Here is an 18,356-nt window from a genome sequence, read left to right as displayed (position 1 = left end):
TAGATTTTAAAACCTTCAAATATGGTATAGTTTGCTTTTTAATATTATTTTTTAGTTTTTAGTTTTTTGAAACAGGGCATCACTGTGTCCCCAGCTGGCCTTGAACTAGCAACTCTACTACTTCAGCCTCCCGAGTTCTGGGATTACAGATGTGCATGCCACAGATAGATTGTTTTGCTATTTTCCTAGTGAAATAACTAGGTCTCTAATTTTATTTCTTCCTTTTTTCTTGCATTTCAGGTATTTAAAAAATTGTATGTGTTTGAAATAGAACAAGGAGACTTCTTGCAAGTGCTTTAAATGAGGCAGAGAGGAGGTTATGGGGTAGGGGAAGATCTAACCAATATACAATGTAAGCCTATTTGAAATTTTTATGAGGAATCCCCCCATACAATGAATATATCCTAATAAAAATGAAAAAAGCATACAAAAATCAATGCTAGAAGAATTGTTTGTTATGTTAACTTGTTAATTGGGGCGTATATATTCAATATTGTTGGACTTTTGTTCTTTAATCTTTAATCATCTGTTAAGGAGCATTTACTACTTTCACTTCATAAGTATTTCATTTCCCAATGTTCTTCACTCTTCATTGTTGTGAGTTGGTTTTCTGTGGCTATGCTAACTGCATTTATGAGTGTTATTACTATGCTTCTGTAACTATACTGCTGTGTGTTCTACAGGACCAGGCATCCCCCAAATCAAACGCTTTCAAAGGACCACAGACAGTTTAGATGTGAGTGTACCAACAGTAAGGCAGTCACTCCTTAGTGGCCTGTCCTGATTTCCACAGCATCTCCCGACTGACTTTTGAAACATGCTGTCTTTGGAAACAAGTCCCTCATCCCCAGGCTACGTTTGTCACAACCTGCCAATCTCTGCCCCTGCTTTAGATTCTCTCCTATGTTTTGTCTGTAAATTAAAAATTACTTTAGTTGTGTTTGTTTTAACCAGCCAGTTGTTGGGCTTATTTCATACAGCCCACATTTTGTGTGGGAGTGTGGTTGTTTATATTTACTGTCATAATTAGCTCATTTGTAATATCTACCAACTGCTACCAAGTTTATCTTAACTGGTGTTAGTGTTTAGTTTTACTTCTATTTTGTGTTTTCTGCATCAATACTCTTTAAAAATAATTCTTACATCCTTTAATGTTTAAAAATTGCAAAATAATAAGGAGAATATGTTATTATTGTAAAAGTTTCTGTACAAAAACTGCACAGAGCATAGAGCATGAAACAAACAAGAGTCTCTTTTTATGTCCTTTCCTTATCCATTCTCACTCCCTTTCCAAGGCAAAAGTCATTGTCAACTCAGAAGTATATTTCAGTTCCTCTTTTTCTATGTATTTTAAATACATTTATAAGGAAGTAAAGAAGGTGAATGTGGGTGATGTGCTTTCTATATAGGAATGAATATGGAATTTTTAAACCTGTTGAAATCACCATAAGAAGAAGACTAAGGTAGAAAGGAGAAAAATACAGGGATGAACCAAATTAGTTTGCTTTGTCTCATACTGTTGATTTTTGAGAGTTGTTTGTATATTCTGGATATAAATTCTTTGTTGGATCTGTGATTAGCAAATATTTCCTTCTAGTATGAAGCATAGTCTGTTCTTTGCCATTTAAAAACTGCTTGAAGTTTCTTTGGCCTGCAAAAGTTTAAAATTCCTTTTTGGAAAAATTAACCAATTTTTTTTATGACTTTTGTTACTGTATTGCTTAAGAAAGATTGCTAAGGTTATAAGCACTCCTTTTTCATTTTCTACCATGCAAAGAAACAATAGTAAGAAAATACTCCTCCCAAATTAAATTATTGTATATTTTTCCAATAGAAATGTCTGCTTCCTTCTCAATATGATTGAAAAAAAACTAGTGTCTTTTCTTTTTCCCTCTGCTTTTTTTTTTTTTTTTTAGAATCTCTCATGTGAGATAATTTCAGAGTGCTATTGCCCTGCACTATCTCTTAGGCCAAACTTTTGTTCTTGTTTTTGTTTTCTGTAGTCATATTTTCTAGATATTTTCTCAGGGGCAGCTCATGGGTGACACACCTTCTGAGTGTTTGAATATTAGAAAATACTGATTTATTTCAGGTATCGCTGGTAAAACAGGTAGCATCATCTGAGTGACATGTAGTTATCTGCTTATCTTCTTGAGAAGTTTTAGGATTTTGTTATATCCTTGTTTTTCTTGAAATACCAACTTGATGTTCTAGATGTTGTTTTTGTTTTTTTTTTTTAATCTTTCTTAACACTTCATCTGCCCTTTCAATTTGAAAACCCACATATTTTGGTTTTTCTTTATTGTTTTATTATTCATATGTGCATACAACGCTTGGGTCATTTCTCCCGCCTGCCCCCACCCCTTCCCTTACCACCCACTCCACCCCCTCCCTCTCCCCCCCTCAATACCTGGCAGAAACTATTTTGCCCTTACCTCTAATTTTGTTGAAGAGAGAGTATAAGCAATAATAGGAAGGAACAAGGGGAAAACCCACATATTTTGAAAAACTTTTTTTCTATTTATTTTTTGGAGTGATTCCTAATTCTAATTCAATGTTTCCCATCTTCAACTCCTACAAGATAGAGATTGATGATATGGCTTCTGAAATCTCTAGTTATTTAATTTTTACATACAAAAATGAAATCAGGTTTTTCTTTTTTTGTTAAGTTGAAACATACAAGTTATGTATACTTATGGTATATAATGATACATTGATGTGTGTACATAGGGACATGGCCAAATCAAGCCAGTGAACATTTCTTTCCCCCACATACTTATTTTTTTGTGATATGAACATTTAAAATCTACCCTCAGCAATTTTCAAGTTTATAATAATTATTATTGACTAGAGTCACCTTGCTGTACAATAGCCCTTATTCCTCTTATTCTATGGATACTGTCCCCTTTGACCAATACCTCCCCATCTACCTCTGCCCCCAGGTGTTGGTAACCACCATTCTACTCTCTTGCCTGAGTTGAGTTTTTTAGATGAAATCTAGTTTTGATAAGTCCATAAAATCTTTAAGTAAGAAGGCAAACATCATGGATGTCATAAAAATAAAAGTTTTTTGTGTAATTGTCTAGATCATGTAGACAGTATTAAGATAACTATATTATCCTATGACTATAACATTTATTCATTTATATAACTGCTTAAATTACTTCCCTCATTAAATTTAATTTTAATGAAATTAACCCTGAAACTTCCTCCCTGAAGTGCAAGTCTCAATGCTGTATTTCTAAACTTTTACTCAGTTATTCAATTCTATGAATAAGTGGAATTTTTAGTTGTTTTTATTCCTATACTGGTGATTCAACTTAGGATAGGGTGCTCACACTCTATCATGTAAGTCATGCCCACTGTCTTTTCACTTGCAGTTTATTTTAAGACAGAGTCTCAAGTTTTTTGCCTGGGCTGACCTTGGAGTGTGATCTTCCTACCTCTGCCTCTGAGTAAGTGGTAATTCATTAGTGCTGGAATTTCTTAAAGTCTTTCCCTTAGCATGTGGAAGCCTCTGAGTTCAAACTCAGTACCACCAATAAATAAATAAATAAGTAATAAATAAATAGTAAAGTCTTTCCGTGAATTTAGTCTTTTCTGATTTCATGATCCAAAATCTTTAAATTTCTAGAAGAGCAAGAAGAGCAAAGATTTGTTTGAGTTCAGGCACCTAATACTAATAAAGCTTATGTGACAAAGTCACTGCATGTGTACTGGGTCTCATCTCATGCTCATAGCATGGTTTCTTCCTATCTCCAATACTGTACCCAGTACTTAAAAGCTGATTTGCTAGGGAGCACTGACTCCTTACTTGGGTCCGTGAACTAACTAAAGCCAGGAAACAGTTGGATGGTTGTGATGTCCCTTTTCCCATAGAAATGGGAGGAACAAACTGACAGTGGGGGAAATGCAACCTAGTCTACAACAGGGGAAAACTTTTGGTACCAGACTATGTAGGTTTGATTCCTGACTACCATTCAACAGACATGGAACCCCATGCAAAGTCTTCAGTTTTCTCATCTCTAAAATAATAAAAGTAATAACATCTGTATCATAGGGTTATCATGATTAGTGAAACAATCATGATAAGTCATCAGTATTATATATCACAATTTTAAGTACTAAATAAATGGGCTATTATTATGATCATTTCCAGGAATCTAAGGTTCTCATCATACTCACTGAGAAGAGTTACATGGTTTTCACTGACATTTTCCCTCCTTTGTCTACATGCTGGAGAGACCAAGGTTAACACCTTTTACTCTTCAATTAATCCAGGCAGTCTTCTACACCTTATTGTCTTTGACCACAGGAGAAGTAAACCTGTCAGCCAAGACATACAGCTTCAGAGAGGTGGCACCAGGGCACTTGGAGAACCAAGGTCAGGACCTATTTGGGACATACATTTTGTCACTTATTTGAACTGAGCTGTTTAACTCCCTTTTAAAAAGTGGATATTTTCTCTCAGAAGTGAGATGTGAAATGACAAAGCTTTGAGAGGTTGACTCACCCTGTCCTCTTCTTCATCTGATAAATAAACCTATTTCTCTTTCCTTAAAACCCTGCTCTCATTATTTGTGACTTGGTATTGAGGCCAGGGGACTGGCATTCCAGTAACAACACTTTTAGACTTTTTGGCTAATTCATCCTCAAATCCAGAGCACCAGGAACACTGCTGTTTTCTTTTTCTTTTTTCTTTTTTTACAACAGAGAGATTCTCAATATTTTTGAATGAATGGTTTTCCCTGTGACTATCTACAGGGTGCATACATATTTTCCCTCTTTCCAGCATCTGCTATAACTCTCGTTACCTCTCAGGTGGCAGAGACCTGGAAATAATTTTGTCATATCACTTTAATTACACCCAAATCCCACACTACTGAAAAATCTCACTGGTAGAAGTCATTTCAGACATCTCTGATATTTCAGGAAAAAGCAATCTGGACACTTCAGGCTCCATTCTTCTAGAACAAGCTTGCTACCCAAAGGTTTTCTATGTGGGTCAAGGCTTTGGTTCATCTGTTCTCACACAAAGGAAGTTAGCACACTTCTCAAAATTTCCATCTCCATGGTTACTAGTGATGAGTGGCACACCTTTGAATCTCAAGAGCATTCCTTTAATTTTTTTCTGGCATTGTGTATAAATTAATACAAAAACTAAAGATGTCTTATCATCTGCCACTGTTTATCCTCTTCACCATGGTAGAGAGGTTTCATCTTTAGAGAAAAATTAACTCTTCTGTGAAATGGTCACTTTGAACAACCTTCAGAATTAGCACCTCTTGGGAGGTTTCTAGACTACAGTGTGGTAGGCAGACTCCATCCAAGTCCTAATTAGTCTTAATTACTCCTAATTATCCTACATCCTAATCTTCCCACCCTCCTCTGGCATGTAAATATGTTAACCTTCTCTGGCAGAAAGGCCTTTGCAGATGTGATGTTAAGAACCTTGAAATGGAGGGAGATTATCCTGGATTATCCAAGTACAATTACATGAGTCCTTAAAAACAGAGAACCAGAGAGAAGGTAGTGTGAGAAGAACTTGACCTGCCAAGGATGGGGTAAAGGGGCCAGTGGCCAAGAAGTGTACATGGCCTCTAGAAGTGAGAAGAGGAAAGGAAACAGGTTCTACCCTAGAGCCTTCAAGAAGGCTTCATCCTTCTGACGTTGATTTTAGCCTGATGAGACCTGTGTTGGGCTTTCAGCTTACAGAACTGTAAGACAACAAATTTGTATTTGTTAAGCCACCAATTTTGACTGTTTTTTTTTAACCGCAGAAGAAGGAAAATAATGCGGAGTGCAAGACAAAATAATTATGCCATATTGCTCTTTCTAGGTATATTTGAGGTAAAGACCAAGTTACAAACATTGACCAATTCTATTCTGCTATATTCGTTTGCACCATATAAACCTTTACATTTATCAGAAAATGCTTTTACTTTTTGGCATCAATTCTTTTTCTAAAATTTCCTTTCTTTTCTTTCTCTAATGTGAAGTGAATTTTAGAGGATCTGGTCGGGACAGCAGGGTGGTGAATGTCTAGTCGTGTTGGGATTTAGAGGATATAGGTGTGGTCTCTTGCCCACAAATTCCTACCTCCACCCCAGATCTGAAATTCCATTGTTAGAACTACATGACTTGTAATGGGGGGATCCCCCCCTATTATGGGAATTTAAAGCTCTGGAGAGCTTTTCTGTAAGTCCTTCTAGGAGAAGTTGATTCATTTATCAGTGCATTGGGATAGCAAGGTGGTTAAGTAGGAAATGCGAAAGGAGGTGCAAACTTACTGTCTTCGTGATTTTGCTGAGACCTATGTTCCTACAATTCCCAAGGTGATTTCAATAGGATACTAAAGGAAAAATGGTTCTCATGTTTATTTGTTGTCTCCTCCATGCCAGGTGCTTTATTTAGGCTGCCCCATTTAATCTTTCAATAGCCCTGTAAAGTGTCAGAATGTGGGATTTTATTTTGCCCTACTTAGAAGCCAATATGTAAACCTATTAATGTGTAAAATGGATTTTCACAGTGAGTATTAATTCCTTATTTTTGATGCTACTGGAAGACACAGGACTCTGAGGTCAGAGACAAAGGACTTTGTTACTCACTGTCAAAGCAAAGAGCATCACATTAGCTTCAGTTCTACTTGCTCAGAGGAGTCAGAGGGGTGGGCTCACACAGGTCTGGATGGACACTGTGCCCATGGTGGGTTTGGTTTGTGTTATAGCTGAGGATTACTGAGCTTGGAGGATCTATCACTTTTATAGCAAGCAGTAAGGAACCATGTTCTTTGTTCCAAATAGGAGACATTATTTCATTCTTCACAGTAGCTCACCTCAAGCATAACTCTGAGAAATGGGCTGGGTACAGAGTAATCAGGGCTTTGCTTTTTTTTTTTTTTTTTTGGTGGCTCAGGGGTTTGAACTTGGAGCCTCATGTTGCTAAGCAAGTACTTTGCCACTTGAACCACACCCCGAATCCACTGAAGTTGTTGTTTTGTGGAACTTAAGCCACACCTCCATCCCTCTTTGCATTCTTGGCATACCCTCCATGCCACGGTTGAGTTGAGAAGATCTATGATGAGAATTGTCTCTTCCCCTCACAAATAAGAACTTTGAAGCAAAAGAAAGTTAAGCACCTTGTCTAAGGACCTTAGAGATAGTAAAACCAGGATTCAAATCCTTATCTGTACTCTGAAATCCATGATCTTTTCACCATATTTTGCTGTCCCCTGGGAGGGTTGTTAGAAAAATAATTATTCCACATTGATGCTTTATTATGAATCAGTAAGATTAAAAATGCAACTTTGATATAAAAATTACTCAGTGGTAGAGTCCTTACTTAGAATGCATGAGGCCCTGGCCCCAGTACAAAAGAAAAAAATTACCGAAAGGTGTAGGAATTTCTGATGAACATCCAAATACATTTTTCCATTCACTCATTTAAAGCTAAAATGATTTAAAAAAACTTGTGTATCTATTTCTGTGGTAGAAAAATAGGTGGAGAGAGAAATGGGGAGAAAATTTGAGACTATGCTGGTCCTGCCTCTGATGGATGAGTTCATGTTGAATAGCCTTGGGATTGATGTCACCACAGAGTTGGACAGTTGGATCGGCAACAGTTTTCTGGATGCTGGTAGCCAACTTAGAGTCCACACTGATGGAGACAAAGAAGCAGATCTTCTATGAAGTGAGGTAGCATCTCTCCTGCCTGAAGATCTTCACATGAACAACCTGGGATCTGTCTACCCGGGAGCCTGCATACAAGGAGGAGGTGTGGTGGCAGCACGTGGAGTGACAAGACTGGCTGAGATTTATTGACAAACAGCTTGAGCTCTTGGCTCAACACTATAAACTGTGAATTAAATAGATTACAGAGAAAATGAAAAGGCAGGTGTCATCTGAGATGGCTGAGATCAGGTACCTCTCTGTGCTGGCAGAGGAGAACGAGATGGATTTCTGCCCCTCCCCAGAAGTCCTCAGGGTTTATAAAAATGACCTGCACTGGCATATAAAGGAAGGACTAGGCTGAGATATGTCTGACTGCTGCTCCACAGGCATCCCCAGTTTCCTGAAGTCATCACCGAGCAGCAGGACCTGCAGCCCTTCCATCCCATGTCTGTGTGGAGTCAGATAGTCCTGCTGGGCCCTTGTCAGTACTTCTCCTTCAGCTACACCTTGAACTGTGACAAGCTGTGTGCTGACTTTCAGGAAAAATAGAAAAAGTTCCATTTTTCTCTCCAATGGACTATACTGATGAATATACTGGGCCCCCAAAATAGCCGTCAGACCTTGGTGGGCTATGGTGGCCAAGTTCAGCATTCTCCTGCTGACACCTGCCAATTCCAGTATGGCCCCTGCCACAGGACTTTCTTACCCCAAAAAGCTCATGGGTTCCATGGTTATGGGCCTGGCCTCTCTCATACCAGGACCTCCACAGGCATTCCCAGGGTTGGATGAGTCAAGTGGAAGGCAGTGGGCTGGCGACTTGTCACCCTCTTCTTTGGGCTCTATGGCCCCTCTACGAGTATCTGACCTGAATCATCAAGGCCAAGGAGAGGGCTTTCCAGTATTGGTTTGTAAAGTGCAGCTTATCAGCACAGCTCTGCTGGCTCCAGCTGTGGTCACCAAGTCCAGCAGGAACTGTCTGGGATATTTTCCCATCTGTGTCTGCAAGTTGAAGTCACCCGGGGAAACCTGGAGTGGGAGGTTCTTGATTCACTTAAGAGCAAAGCAAAATTGCACAGGAATAAAGCTGGCTGGCTGGATAGCGAACTCAACATGCTCATGACCAGTACCTTCAGTCAAGCAGATAGTGGAGAGCTGAGGCTGGGCCTGTGTGGAGAAGCTGTGGGTCCCAGGCATGTGACTTCCATGCCTGGCCACTGTGGAGAGAATGAAAGTGAGGCAGGAGAACAGGGAAGCACAGTTTGGTTAAGGAGACTGACCAGATAAAATGTCATAAAAGTCCTATCCAGAACATGCCCCAAGTCCTTCCTAGGTCATGCCCCCTTCAGGAGACATCTGGTTGGGAACGTCCTTGTAACCCCCTTATTGTGCTTAACTCAATAGTTGCTACATCTTGATAAAGATGTTTGTGCAGAAGGGAAAGTCCCAGAGCTGACACATGTGCTGATGGCTGGGAAACCTGTCTTCAGATAGCCTCCCCCGGCCCTCTGCTTAAAGCTTCACATATGTGGACTGCATCTCATGCATATAATTAAAACAATGCATTAAGGGTAGGGATATATGCAATAAAAATGTTATTTAACATCCTCCTGTCAATCAGATCAGACCTGTCAAACACCCTAGCTCCTCCTGCAAAAAACAGCCAGATTTTTCCACCCTCTGCCCTTACAACCTATAAATTGTCTTCTGAACAAAGATGGGCTTCTGTGCCATCTGACCAGAGCCCACCATTTTGTCTTGCAGTGTTTTCTCCTGACTATACTTTTTTTTCTATCAGTAAAACTGTACTAATGCTTATGACCTGTGTCTCTGTCCAGTGCTTTGTTCTGAGACACAAGGACCTGAGATCTTCTCTACCAGGCTCATCTGAGACCACCCACTGGTAACAAAAGCACCCACTGATTCTTACCATTTGGAGCCCTCTGGCACCAGATATTCCCTGTTTCTTGCCTGCTATTGCAGTAAGACCCTCTGACTCATACACAAAGGACCCTTTAACAATAAGGGGACGGTATAGTACCAAGGAGTCATGGCAAGGCCCTTCTCGACTTTCTCAGGTTCCATAGATGAAGACTATATGTCTGCTTGATAAGGAGTGGGATGTCAGCCTTGCAAATGACTGAAACCTTCATGGATACCTGACCTTCTCTGGCCCCTGCACCCCTGTCCTCCATGCACCCTAGCAGAGAGAGGTCACATTGGGGGCAATTGGATTTCCTTCCCAGAAGCATTTGAAATAGTTTCAGAAAGGCTAAGGCTGTCCCAAAAGGACTTGCAGCTTGTGTTGTGTGGTCCTCAGCTCCAGCCCTTTGTCCCACTTGCCGAACCTTTCAGTTGTGTGTTAGTGGCTAGACTCAGCATGCCCTGTGCTTTTGACTGAGGCAGCCCTGTGTGTGAGGTGGATGGAGGACTCCAGAGCCAGCCAGAGTAGTGGGAGGAGCTCAGGAGACGGGTGCATGGATTGGGGTATCAGAGCAGCTGGTGCAGTCAGAGCGGGGCACCTTCACCAGGAGGAAGGACTTGCCTTCCTTCTTGCTACTATATATCTTGCTCTAGTTCCAGTCCTTTGGCTGCATCGTCCTGGGTTATTGTTAGCAAGAACTGCTTTGGGTCAGGTGGTTAAGTGATACAGAAGGAAGGATGGCAGAGATAGGGACCTTGGCTGGGGGAGGGAGCCCTTCTCAGGATGCCTAGAGAATGTAGTTGGCCTTCTATCTGACTTTGCTCTGAGGGGCTCCTACGCCTAAAAGCACTGACTCCATCAGTTTGATTGCATTCCCCACCTTGCCTCAAACTATTGTTGGTCACCAGTTCTCAGGACTGTTCCCTGTGCCAGACACTGCATTTGGTCACCAGACAGCATTGGAAACCCAACATCCATTCTCCCATCCTCCCTGACTCCCAGAGCTTCCCCCGACACACTTGGTCTCGTGTTGACTTTGAGAAATGTTTCCTATTGTTGAGTTTTACAATTGTTACTGACCAAAGCGGGGAAGGTTCCTGTCACCAGAATGTTCACTGTGAAAAGCAGTGTAGAACAAAGCCTTTGTAGAACAGGTCAGAGAGTGTCCTAGAGACAGACAAGTAGCTCGTGTCTCAGAAGGAGGCCCACAGACAGGGACTCAGCAGAGGGGAAGTTTGCTATAGCCGCCTGACATCTGGGAGGGAGGTGAAGTGGTGGGTGAGCACGCAGGCAGGTTCTCATTCTACCTTCTGTATGGGACAAAGCGATGCACTTGGTCCAGGCTACCCTGCAGTGGGAGGATGTTCTGAACAGTTTGCTAGGCCTGGATGGATGGGGCCCACTTCATAGCATGTCAGGAGAATGTCACACAATCTCCACGAATTTTATGTTCTTTTGAAGATATTGTTTTGAACAAACATGCATTCTTTTTCAGTATAACCCTGGAGAATGAATGAAAATTTGCGCTTCTTATAAATAAATTTATATCACTGAAGGAGAGGCCATTTCTGAAAGAAGCATGGCTGAAAGCTCTTTAATGCTACTGATGTTCTCTTTTTCTGTTCATTTACTGGAGTGTAAGATGTGCTTGACTCACGAGTTTTCCTCTGATGTCTTTAAAGTGATGTCTTTGCCTGAATAACTCCAGTATCATTGCTGATGTTATTGGGAGCTAAAAAGAACTCAGTTGGGAAAAAAAGCATATGCTGATAAGTGGAATGTCTCAGTACCACTTCGCACAACAGTATTCTAAATTTCCAAACTGAATACTTGAGAGTCTGCAGAGCTTTGACATTCAGAAAGGTTGCTTGTCCCCAACTCCTTATCACTTTAAATTAAAAGTCACTTCTATCTCTTTTGTGTGGCTTCTCTAGATCTTTGGTTTTATTGAAGTACAGCGTAGGCAGCTTCAGCGGGAATTTATCATTGTGTTAAGGAAGAATATATATTTTTATTCAGAAAAGGGCAGCCTCCTTTTTAAAAGTCCAAATGTTAAAGAGCAGTAAGTAATAAATTTTAATGTAATTCATTGGAAGAGTTCTTTCAATTTGAGCTGTGCTCATAAGGAAGGACAAACTCATTAAATTCTCAAATGTCTCCAAGGAAAATGATGATAATGGATAGCTAAATTGTGGCACTTCCATGTTTCTGATAAGGGCTGAGAATGAAAGAAAATGTGACCTTTTTGATGTTACTTATCCAAACATATTACTTATCAAAAGCAATTATGGTTGTAGACCTTAGAGCAGAGAAATTGTCTGCTTCCAGACAGCTTAGGGAAAATATTGTCTTAGTGTAAGCTCTTTTGTGTGCTCCAGGCCAGCTTCTTCTGTTGATCTTGTTATATTTTCAAGGATCAACTCCTAAGGATCTTTGTCTGGAATCAAGTCTCCATGGGAAGTTGTGTGTTTCTTATGTAAAAATTTTTGGAAAGACGTTTATCTTTAGAAATGTTAAAGATGATCATATCTGGGCCATGGGATCATAGACAGTTCTTTTTTTTTCTTTTTATGAGACAGGGTCTCTCCTTGTAGCCCAAGTTGGTCTTGAACTCAAGATCCTCTTGCCTCAGCTTCCCAAATTCTTGGATTACAGGCACCTGGCAATTCTTTTGTGTTCTTTCCTGAGGTACACAAGGAATTCTTCCCTTGCCCCTGGCTGTCCAGTTGGCAGTTGCCTCACCCTTGTTTATCAGCGCCCCCCCCCCCCCCCCCCCCGCCTTTTTTTGCTGGCAAACAGCATGTGTATGGTTTTTCCTTAGTGCCATTGTATGGATGTTTGCTTGTAAGAGAAGAAGGGGAAGGTGCATGTAATTGTATTTAAGGGTGCCAGCCTGGTCAGGCGTTTTTTCCCTTAGGGCTCCTTGGGTATTTATAGGGGTAGCAGTGTTGGCCTTTCTTTCTGTAATTCAGTTGACAACTATTTATTGGGTGGTGTTATGTCCAGGTACTCCATGCACACTTGGGATAGAGCAATAAGTAAAGCAAATTTCCTTTTTTCATGGAGTTTACATTCTAGTGGGCAATTCAAAAAAACTCTAAAATATAACTTTGGGCTGAAGGTATGGCTCAGTGGTAGAACACTTGCCTGACATGTGCAGGGTTCTGAGCTCCATCTGCAGCATGGGGAAGATCATAGAAATCTATGTCTGTATTGCCCAGCAGAGTAAGTTGACTTGGAGTGAAGGCCAGGAGGACCGGGCAACTTGGCTCCAGCCGTGTGCAGTCCTTTGTAGGTCACAGTGTAGTGGCCTGTACAGTTTATCTGAATGAGACAGGGAGCTACTGGGGAATTTTGAGCAGAGAAGTGACTTGATATGATATATTTTAGAGGCATCATTGGTATCCTGTACAAAATTTATATATAATATACCTACAAAAGAGTTCCAGTATTTGGTGACTTTTTCATAGTGTTGAAGAAATGTATGACTAATATACAAATGGGTATATTTAAGAACTATATTCTATGCACTACAATAGGAAGTGGAGCTTTCTGGAAAGAGAGACTAACCAAATAGACACTTAGGATGACATTTGCCTCTATCTCCATGATGGATAAAAATCTTAGCCCCCCATGTGCAGGGAATAAGGAATGCAAATCTTTTATTTTTCCATCAATGTACTCCCAATATGAGTTCCACTGTTCTGGGAGTTCCCTCTTCTACCTGGGTTTCATATCAGTTGGACAGCATGTATTGAAAGAGGATTCTACAGATATGGCCCCCAGTGGCAACATTCACTGGTTCTCAGTCCCCACTCAAATCTGCTGAATTGGGAGCTCTGGGAAGGGGCCCAGGAATGGGTGTGACAGCAAGATCTCTAGGTGATGCACATTAAACTTTGGGAATAGCTTCCTTATGTCAAGTCCTGGGTGGGGCAGCTGGGTTGTATTGTCATCAGTTCAGTCCACAGAGGCATCAGCTGACACCATTAGTCTTCTACTGTTGACACAAAGCCAGTTTTGACAACTATTAGACTGGGTCTACCTGCTATGTGCCAGGTACATTCCTTTCTGCAACTTCTTTCTAGTCAGGGTCTTGGGCTCTCTGCTAACTTTGGCGCCATTCTTAGACGTAGTTCACACACTGTGATTCTACTGCTCCTATATCAAATTGAGCTATGGGAAATTGTGTGGCATTGTCTAAATTCAGGTTACTTTGGGCCTCCCTCAGTATCATAAAGACCTTTTTCTATTTTCTGGTTACTTTGAGGCATGCCGAACTTGCATACCATGTGACCATTTTTCTTATGGGGTCTTGCTATTTTCCCAGTCTCAGCTCAAGAATGGCAGCCTGAGTCCTAAACACAGAATGCCTTACACTCAACTGAAGTTCCTGTTCCCACATAGGGCTTCTTGATGGGCAAGTTGAGGATTTTTTTCTCAGAAACCTTAAAAATCTGAGCTCATTTCAGTAGACTTCTCTCAATAGTCAAGGGGACGTTTTTCAGTCTCAGGCAAGGCTAGCCATCACCAAGGCAAATAAAGATGCTCTGGGGAAACATTGCAAACAGTTATCATCTTTGTTCTCACTGACAAAGATTTAATGTTTTAAAACATTAATTGGGAGTGTAATGCATCTACTTTAAAGAAATTTATCTCCATTTGTGCCAAAAGCTTTCTCTGGTGGTTCTTAGATGCAATTTGGGAAGCCCTGAACTACATCCTCAATTGTAATAACTCAAGGTGCCCACCACTTCGTCTCATTGACTGCTAAAAAATGTTTTGCGGGCCTAGTGAGCTATGTGCTATGGGCATCAATGTGAACCATATCATTTGTATATTAAGTCTGCTCTTTTGGTACCTCATTAGCTTGTAACAACTCTACTGTATTAACCTGGCATGAAAGGCATTGAGTGCAAATGATTGGCTGAAAATTTTTAATGTTTTTTTTGGCTGTTCTGGGGCCTCATACTTGCTAGGCTGTGCTAGGCAGGTGCTCTATAACTTGAGCCACTCCACCAGACCTTTAATTGTTTTTTATGGTACTGTGGTTTGAACTCAGGGCCTTATACTTGTTAAGCAGATGCTTTTCCACTTGAGCAGCCTTAGCCCTTGTAATTTTAATTAACATAATTGCATATATTTGTGAGGTACAATGTGGTACTTCAATACAAGTATATACTGTATAATAATCAAATGAGAGTGATTGGCTTATCAATCACCTCAAGCATTTATCATTTGTGTGAGGAACATTCAAAATCCTCTCTACTAGCTATTTTGAAATATACAATTAATTGCTGCCAATTATACTCACCCCACTGTGCTATTGAACATTCGAAGTTATTCTTCTTCATCAAATCCAATCCTATACCCATTAACTATTTCTCTCCATCCTCCCCACTTCCTTCTACCTTTCCTAACCTCTGGTACCCACAATGAGCCTGGGGTATCATTCCACTTTAAATTGTTGAAAGAGTATTTATCATGAAGAGATGTTGAATTGCCAAATGTTCTTTCTGCATCTACTGAGATGATCCTACAGTTTTTCTCCTTCATTCTCTTGATAAGCGGTATCACGATTATTGATTTGTGTATGTTGAATCATTCTTGCACCTCTAAAGTAAATCCCACTTGATCATGGTACATAATCTTTTGGATATGTTATTGAATTAGGCTAGCTAGTATTTTTTGTGTTTAATTATTTTAATTCTAAGCAGAAAACAACCATCCAAAAGAGGCAAATACAGATAAAAAAAATCTTCCAACTATATTAAGTACCCATGAGTCCAGGATCAAAATAAGCCAATGTAAATTTTGTCAATAGTGTCTGCCCTATTTTGCCTATGGAGACTGCCCTCTCTATTCTTGCCATTGGTCTAGTGAGAGCAGCATCAGATGGACTTCCAGATGCTCTCAGCCCCTAGGCTTTCTGAAGTGCAGCCTGTAATTTCTGATAATAGCTCTGATCTCAGTGCTGCACTATCCTAAAAAGTGTCTAATCTTCCATTTTAGTAGAGAAATTTGTATATCCCTTAAAAAGTCTCTCAGATTTTCTCCTTTTAAAAGATTTTATTATATTTTAAATTAGCATACATTAATAAGATGAGGGGATTTAATTGTGATAATTCCATACATGTGTACAGTGTACTTTGAACAAGTCCACACCTGCATTATGTTCCCATTGCTCTATACTTCTACCCCCTTTTTAAAACACTGGTGCGTTCATTATGCTGTCTTCATATGTAGAGTACTTCAATCCTTTTCATCCCCCAGGGTCCTTTCTTTTACCCCTCCCCTTCCCATTGATTCTCTCACTCAGACTGTCACATTCACGTCCCACCATCACCATCATCACCATCATCACCATCATCACCATCATTTTAGGTCTAGGTTCCATAAATGAGCAAGAACATCTGATATTTGGCTTTTGTGCTTGGCTTATCTCACTCAGGATGATGATCTCCACTTCCGTCAGTTTTCCTGAGTATGTAGGTTACCTCTCTTAAATCTTGACTTACACTCCTTTGGATATATGCCCAAGAGTGATATGGTGGGTCATAAGGTAGGTCCATTTTTAGTTTTCTTGAGGAACCTCCTTACTGATTTCCACAGTGATTGCTCTAGTCTCCATTCCCACCAACAGTGTATGAATGCTTCTTTCCCCAGGCATCCTCACCAACATTTGTTATTGTTTTCTTGATGATTGTCAATCTGACTGGAGTAAGTTGGAATCTTACTCCAGATTTTCTACCATTATGTAGATTTTCTCTTGGTAATTGTGCTGAAACTTTTTAATTCAATGCAGTCCTATTTGTCAGTTCTTACTCTTATTTTCTGGGCAATTGGAATCCCATTCAAAAAACAATTTCTTATGCTTACATCTTCAAGCATTTTCCCTGTTTATTTCTGTAGTAGTTTCAAAGTTTCAGGTCTTCCATTAAGGTCTTTGATCCATTTGGATTTGATTTTTGTACGGGCTAAAAGATAGGGTCTAGTTTCAGTCTTCTGCATGTAGAGAACCAGTTTTATCAGCATTATTTGTTGAAGAGGTTGTCTTTTTCTCCAGTGTATGTTTTTGGCTCCTTTGTCAAAGATCAGAAGGTTGTAACTGTGTGGTTTTATTTCTGGGTCTTCTATTTTTTTCTGTAGATCCTAGTATCTGTTTTTGTGACCATACCATGCTGTTTTTGTTACTATGGCTCTATAGTATAATTTAAAGTTCAGTATTGTAATACCTCTAGCATTCATCTTTTTCTTTCCTCAAGATTACCTTTGCTATTTGAGGTCTTTTATGTTTTCATATGAATTTTAGGATTGATTTTCTATTTCTGTGAAGAATGATAGTGCCATTTGTTAGGCACTGCATTAGATGTATAGATTGCTTTAGGTAGTATAACCATTTTCATGATATTAATTTTACCAATCCATGAACATAGGAGGTCTTTCTATTTCCTAGTGTCTTTTTCAATTTTTTTTCTTCAAGGTTTTGTAGTTTTCAATGTAGAGATCTTTTACCTGCTTGGTTATATTTATACCTTGGTGGGTTTTTTTTAAGCTATTATGAATGGAATTATTTTCCTGATTTCTTTCTTAGGCTGTTGGTAAATAGAAAATTATTGTTGGTATATAGAAAATTTACTGATTTCTCCATGTTGATTTTATATCCTGCTCCATTGCCCAAAGTGTTTATCACATCTAGGAGGTTTTGGGTGGAATCTGTAGGGCTTTAATTATGGAAAAATATCATTTGCAAATAGGGATAATTTGACTTCTTTTTTCTCCATTTGAAGCTCTTTTTTTTCTTTGCCTTATTGCTCTGCTTAGGAATTGCAGTACTATAATGAATAAGAGTGGGGAGAGGGGACACCCTTGTCTCATTCCAACTTTAGAGGAAATGATTTTAGTTTTTCTCCATTGAGTATGATGTTGGCAATAGGTTGCTCATATCTAGCCTCTATTATGTTAATGTACATTCCTTCTATTGCTAGTTTCTTTGGAGCTTTTATCATGAAAGGATGCTAAATTTTGTCAAAGGCTTTTCCTGTATCAATTGAGATCATGTGATTTTTGTCCTTGATTCTGTTTATGTGCTATATTGCATTTACTGATTTATATGTTGAACCATACTTGCTTTCTAGAATGAAACCAATTTGGTCATAGTGTATGATCTTTTTGATGTATTGTTGAATTTGGTTTGTAAGTGTTTTATTGTGAATTTTTGCAATGTTAAAGAGATTTGTCTGTAATTCCTTTTTTTGCTGTGCGTCCAGATTTGTAATGAATATAATACTGGATTCATAGAATGATCTTGGCAGTGTTCCTTCCTTTTCTATTTCAAGGGAAAATTTGAGGAGCATTGACATTGATTTTTCCTTATTCATTTACTCACGTGTGCATACATTGTTTGGGACATTTCTCCCTCCTGCCCATGTTCCTTCCTTCACCCCCACAACCCACCTCACTTTGAGGCAGAAGCTGTTCTGCCCTCTTCTCCAATTCTGTTGAAGAGAAGACATAAGCGATAATAAGAAAGACAAAGCGTTTTTGCTAGTTGAGATAAGGACAGCTATACAGAGAGATTACCAGCATTGCTTCCATACACAAATATATTACAACCCAAAATGGTTAATCTCTACCTGACCTCTTCACTACTTCCCAGTCACCTTCCCATATTGACCTCTGTTGCTTTAAGGTTATTGTATTAGCTCCTCTGCAGTGAGGACACCAAACACTTTCAAGTTTTGGGTTTCCTACTTGTCCCCATT

The 18,356-nt window shown here is 39.6% G+C and overlaps 1 pseudogene; it reads left to right on the top strand.

Annotated features, from left to right (window-relative positions):
- The first annotated feature begins 7,532 nt into the window (after nt 1–7,532).
- LOC109674243 (mitofusin-2 pseudogene) lies at nt 7,533–8,815 on the top strand (annotated as a pseudogene).
- The last annotated feature ends 9,541 nt before the right edge of the window (nt 8,816–18,356 follow it).

The sequence above is a fragment of the Castor canadensis genome, chromosome 10, assembly GCF_047511655.1.
Source record: "Castor canadensis chromosome 10, mCasCan1.hap1v2, whole genome shotgun sequence".
NCBI lineage: Eukaryota > Metazoa > Chordata > Mammalia > Rodentia > Castoridae > Castor > Castor canadensis.
This window is presented reverse-complemented; position numbering and strand designations above follow the sequence as displayed.